This window comes from Elephantulus edwardii, unplaced genomic scaffold (genome assembly GCF_000299155.1).
Source record: "Elephantulus edwardii isolate Elephantulus edwardi_28Jun2011 unplaced genomic scaffold, EleEdw1.0 scaffold00260, whole genome shotgun sequence".
In the NCBI taxonomy this organism is placed as follows: domain Eukaryota; kingdom Metazoa; phylum Chordata; class Mammalia; order Macroscelidea; family Macroscelididae; genus Elephantulus; species Elephantulus edwardii.
The window spans coordinates 1660926-1667295 of NW_006400010.1; the positions used below are offsets into that span (position 1 = coordinate 1660926).

Below are 6370 nucleotides of genomic sequence, written 5' to 3' on the forward strand. Positions count from 1 at the left end.
TTATTGTATTTTGAAGAAAAGTTCAGTGGTTTTCTTTGTATAGGTATTTTGCATTCCTAGTTAGATTCACTCCCAAGTATCTTAATTTGTGGTTGGCTGTTGTAAATGGTATTGTTTCTTGGTTTCCTTCTCTGAGTTATCTTTGTTACTATAGAGGAATCCCACTGATTTTTGGATACTGATCTTATATCTGGCCACTCTTCTAAATTGGCCTAGTCACTCTAACAGGTTTGTTGTTGTTTTTTTGTTATTGTTCAATCTTTAGGGTTTTCTAAATATACTTTATGTTTATTATTTCCATCCAATGATTTTGTGGGACTTACAATACTATGACTAGAAAAACCAAATAATTAAAGAAATGCAACACCTTGTACTGAATCATATGATGAGTGATAACATAACAGTAAAGGCATTCCATAATTCCATGAATGATACTGCTGACAGAAGGTTAAGTACTATTTCCATATAAAAATCTTTGCCCTCTTCATGATGAAACTAATTTAACAAAGCCAATTTTCTAGTGGTGAAAAAGGTGCTATAAGAGGAATTTAGAATGGGTTACTATAATTGGCAAATTTGCCACTCAGCATTGATATCAGTAAGGTCAGCTTTGATGAAGGGGTCAGTGTTGTTGAACTCATGAATTATATCCAGTTTTACTGCCATGTTTATTTTGCATTAAGTATCTATTGTATAAGCACTGAGATGTTTTGGGAAAGAGGTAGACTAGCACCCACAGAACATGTCATCTTTTCCATATCAAGATTGACATAGTAAACATAACATTTGGATCAAACATGGCAGTAGTTTTGAAGATAGTGAAGAATCAGTCATTGCTTCATTCTGTTATACATAAGATCACTTTGAGTTGGAATGGACCCTATAGCACCTAACAACAACAAGATTTCTGTTGGCAAGAGAGCCCAAGAATAAAAATGTCAGAATTTTTAGAATCTGTGGTAGCACAACTCATTACCACCAAGCCACCAGAGCTCCTTGGATAGAACCTAGGAAGATAGAAACGATATTGAGATCCAATAGAACATATTCAGTGCACTTTAAATTTGGAAAAGGAGGAAAGGGTATTTGTGAAAGGAGAAAGAGCAAAGAGTTCTTAGGAAGAGCTGGTAGGAACTAGTCCATAGGAATTGAGGATCTGGAAATGGAATCTCTAAAAGGTGCTCCTGATTCAGGCCATGGTCCTTTCTATCACTTGCTATGCATCTGAGAGCTAGACAGTGAATAAGGCTGACAGGAGAGCTGATGCCTTTGATCTGCAGTGTTAAATATCCCATGGACTGCCAGAAAAACAAGCAGGTATGTCTTGAAGAAGGTGCAGCCAGCGTGCTTCCTGTAGGCAAAGATGATAAAGCTTTATCTCACATACTTTGGGCATGTTATTAGAGAAGCAATTCGTAGCATCAGGATGGATGGCGAAGAGATTGAGATTGCTCACAGCTTCAGTTTGCTTGGCTCCACAGTCAACACTCTTGGCACCAGTAGCCAGGAAATAAAAAACTGTATTGCGATGGGAAAGTCTACGGTTAGGGACCTCTCTAAAGTACTCAAGAGCAACGGTGTCTCTCTGGAGACGAAGGTGCACCTGATACAGGCCATGGTCTTTGCAATCACTTGTTATGCATCAGAGAGCTGGACAATGACTAGGGAGGATAGAAGGAGAATTGATGCCTTTGAGCTGTGGTGTGGTGCTGGAGAAGAGTATTGAATGTACCATGGACTGCCAAGAAAACAAACAGATTCATCCTAGAGAGGGTTAAACCAGACTACTCCTTGGAGGCAAAGATTCTGGGGCTTCGTCTGACATACTTTGGACATGTTACAAGGAGAGACAGGTCTTTGGAGAGGGACATCATGCTGGGTAGAGTAGAGGGACAGTGCAGGAGGGGAAGATCCTCTATGAGGTGGATTGATTCAGTAACTGGGGTAATTGGGATGGGTGTGTCAGAGGCAGTGTGATTGGCACAGGATAGAGCAGGGTTTAGGGCTATTGTACATAGGGTCGCTATGAATCGCAAACAACTCGATGGCACATAACAACAACAACAACAACATTCCTTGGAGAGGGACATCATGCTTAGGAAGGTGGATTTTTGTCAAAGAAGTGGAAGACCCTCAGCTAGACAGATTGATATAGTGATTACAGAAATAGGCTAAAGTGTTTCAGAAATTATGAGTATAATACAGGTAAGGACAGGGTTCAGGTTTGTGGTTTACTATGAGTCATATTTGACTCAACAGCACCTAACAACAACATGACTTTCTATCTAAAATCTCTTGAAATTTTTTAGGGAGTTGCATGCCCCAGTCTGAAGACCATTGAGATCTAGGCACTGATATTACCAGAGAGTACACACCGATCAACTAGTTTCCTCAGGGCCCCCTTGACCTCCTTGTTTCTCAGGCTGTAGATGATGGGGTTCAGCATAGGGGTCATAACACAGAAAAGCACAGAGACCAGTATGTCCACATCTAGGGAGTATCCTTCACTTGGTCGATCATAGTTGAAGTTAGCAGTTCCATAAAAGACAACTACCACAGTGAGGTGGGAAGCACAGGTAGAAAAAGCCTTTCTCCTGCCCTGAGCAGAGGGAATCCTCAGGATGGCAGAGAGGATGAGTATGTAGGACACTGCAGTGAACAGGCAGGGGCTCAGTCCAATGGTGGCACTGGCCACATGGAGCACAAACTCATTGAGAGAGGTGTCTGAACAGGAGAGCTTCAGGAGCAATGGGATGTCACAGAGAAAGTGGCTGATCTGGTTGGGTCCACACAGAGTGAGGGTAGCTGCCAGCACTGTGTGTGTGAGGGAATTCACTAGCCCACAAAGCCAGGATCCAGTCACCAAAAACACACAGACTTTTATACTCATGAGAGTTGGATATTGAAGAGGACGGCAGATGGCTATATACCTGTCATAAGCCATAGCAGCTAATAAGACACATTCAGTGCCAGCACAGGTTACAAGGAAGAAGATCTGGGAAAGGCAGCCATCGTATGAGATGGTCTTTTTGTCACGGAAGAAGTTCACCAGCATAACCGGGATGGTGGTGGATGTGTAGCAGATGTCCAAGAAGCTGAGGTGGCTGAGAAAATAATACATTGGAGTTTGGAGGGCAGGGCTAACCTTGGTGGCTGTTATTATGAGTGTGTTACCCATGAAAGTTATCAGGTAAATGATCAGAAAGATCAGAAAGAACAGTCCTTGTAGATTGGGGTGGTTGGAAAATCCCAAGAAAATGAATTCAGTAACACCGGTTTGATTATTCATTTTAAACCCATCGGCAGCTGCGAAATAAAGGAAAGGGGGGGGAGAAAGAAAATAAATCATAATGAGAATACTTTAAATGGATGTATAAACCTGCAAAGCAGTATCATACATAGTTGGGTGTAGCATAGTGTGAACAAGCATTATTTGCTTGATCTTGAATATTGTCAACCCTGCTCCCTCCGTTAAGAAAGCCCCAGGAACCTCCTCAATGAACTTCCATGGGTGCTGGCATTTTGTTTTATTGTTATTGGGTTACTTACTTAGTGGCAAGGAGTTGCACTTCCAGCCCAAAGACACACTGTTCAAATCTACCAACTATTCCTTGGCAAAATGATAGCTAGTCTCTATCCTGTGCTATTTACTACCTCTGAAGACCCACTGGAGGGTCAGGTAGGAGTATGTTCTAATTCAACATTACACAAGTAACAATAGCAATTTTCAAATTCACCAAATCTTTATGTAGAAAGTCTGTTAAGGAGACTTGACACGGTAAAGGAATTCTTTAGCTCTGTTACAGTGTTTGTATTTTCTGGCATTTCCATTTGATGTTTTCTTATAGCTCACATCTCTTTGCTGAAATGATTTGCTTGATCTTGAATATTATCTATATTTTTCCACTAAAGATTTTTAAAGTTTTAAATTAATTACCTGGAATTATATTAAATTCTCTGCATGATAGTTTTAATATCTCTGGTATATTTGTGTATAGAATTGATTTCTATGTTGTCTACTCAGATTATGGGGTTTGAGGGTTTTCCCCCCTTTTCCTTTCTTATGCTTCATAAGCATTTTGTTGAAAGCTATTGTATTACATACACAGTGTATTTTCCTTTATTATTTAACTCATTCACTTACTGTTGTTGAATTGAAACCAACTAATAGCTGAGCATCCATTAGGTCTCCCAGGCTGTAAATCGTACTGGAGGAGTCACTAGAGGATTTGAACTGCCAGAGGTGCAGCCGCCTTTTGCTTAGCAGGGCACAACTCCCACCAGACCTTTATGTTACATAAGACAGTAGATAACCAAAGTTAAAAATTATTTTTTCAGCTTGTGTTTGGACATACCTTTCCTTCCAATGGGATTTTAGTGTGGGATTTTGTACTAATTTAGCCAGAGTTTGAAGTCTGTTATGGTCAGCCACAGGGCATCCTAGGATTGGTGTTTCTCTAGTTTCTCTTGTATTCAAGCTTTGGACTAGTTTGTGTGCATATCTTCCTGCTGCTTGTCTTTGAATCTTCTCTGTATACTTACATATAATCTATTTCTTGGAGTTCTCCAAATTGTAGTCAACTGTTATTTTTACTAAATGTTCATTTAGTGGGCTGGTCAGGGGCAAGAGAAGGGCATTTTCCCAATCCAAAGTTCTGTTTAAGTCTCAGGTACTGTAAACTTGGGCTTTGAGCATTTGGCCTTCAGAAATGTGAAGTGTCTGACTGCAGTGCTAAACCTTGCCCATGTTCCTGTACCTCCCCAAAGAGCAAGTATTTTTTTTTAAAAAAAACTAATGTTCTCTTTCTGAGCTAAAGTGGATTCCTACAGTGCCCTAAGGTAAGAGATTTTATTGCTCTTGTCCGTAAATTACAACATTTGTTGTACAGGGAAAATAGGTTTGGGAGAAGTTTTGACAGCAGCTGCTGTTCCCTCCATTCCCCTACACAGCAGCACCATTAGGAACCCTTTTCCAGAATTCTTCCCGATCATCCTTGTAAGCAGCTGGTAGAGTTCCTAGAGGAAAGGCGAGCGGGTGTGAACTCTCTGTATCTGTGCCCTGCAGGGAGTTTGCACTCTCATGCTGCCTATAGTCTTCAGTTATTCATTAAAAGTTTTAGCTGAATGTTCATTTCTTTTGCTGTGTTGAAAATACACATAGGACATTACCACCTCAATAATTTCTCCATGTATAATTCAGTGGCATGGATTACGTTCGAGTTGTGCATCCATTCTCTTGGTCCTTTCCCCACTCATCCTACCACCATTAACACAAACTCAGTGCTCTCTAAACAAAAACTCTCCATTATCTTCCTGCTCATCCCTGGCAACTCCTAATCATAGTAGCAAAGATGTGCTCACAATAAGGATGTATGTGCATTTGTTTCATCGTGTATGGGGCACATGAGAGAATACTGTCCTAAATAAAGTCAAAGGAGCGTGACAAAGGAATGTCTGGCATATGAAACAACACTGATGATAGAAATCTCAAGTGAAATAGTATGGCTGAGTCTGGTCAATAGCAAGGAATATTGACAATGGTAGACTAAGTATTGGGCTGCTAACTGAAAGGTCAGCAGTTCAAATCTGCAACCTACTTTTTTGGTAAAAAAGTGACGGGGATTTGAGTTGCAAATAACTTGATATTCTCAAGTTTGGCTTTTCTGTAATTGTGTTGTTCTTATGGCTTCAGAAGAAAGCATCTCAAGTCACTGGGACACTAGGGACCTTCTCTGAGACCTGGGCTGCTTCCAGAGGCAGGAAGGCTGCTGGCACCACCCTCACATGCAACTGTATTTGCTGTCATTGGAAATGAGAGCTACATTGCAGAAGTTGGTGAGACAAACCTAGCTGGTTAATTTTGAGGTCGTGTTGGTGATTTTCATTTCAAATTGATCTTACTACCTACCACAGAATATGTGATGGAGAATAAGTTGCTCTGGGAATCCTGGACTGGACTGTGAGTTGTGTCAAGCTTTCCTTTCTAGACTCAGTCTTTGTGGACAAAAGTACCAGAGTGTGCCTACCATAGAAGCCTCAGCATATATCTTCTCTTTCCTCATGAGCCTACAGGAGACCAGATGTCAGCCTTGGAGCCAGACATTTGTTACTGAATGGCAGGAGGACTGTACAGGATTAGCAATATAAACTATAGACTACATTCCAGGTGAGAACAGGGTAGAAGAAGGGAACATCTGGAGAGAAATAACCTGGGTTTTTGGAAACCCTTGGCTTTGAAAAACTGATTTAAAAAAATCTATAGCTAGATAATATATATATATATATATATATTGATGGGGTTCAGCATAGGGGTCATAACACAGAAAAGCACAGAGACCAGTATGTCCACATCTAGGGAGTATCCTTCACT

At 40.7% G+C, this 6370-nt stretch overlaps 1 pseudogene; it reads right to left on the reverse strand.

Moving 5' to 3' along the window:
- Positions 1 to 2262: 2262 nt before the first annotated feature.
- LOC102855586 lies at positions 2263 to 4992 on the reverse strand (annotated as a pseudogene).
- Between the last annotated feature and the right edge of the window lie 1378 nt (positions 4993 to 6370).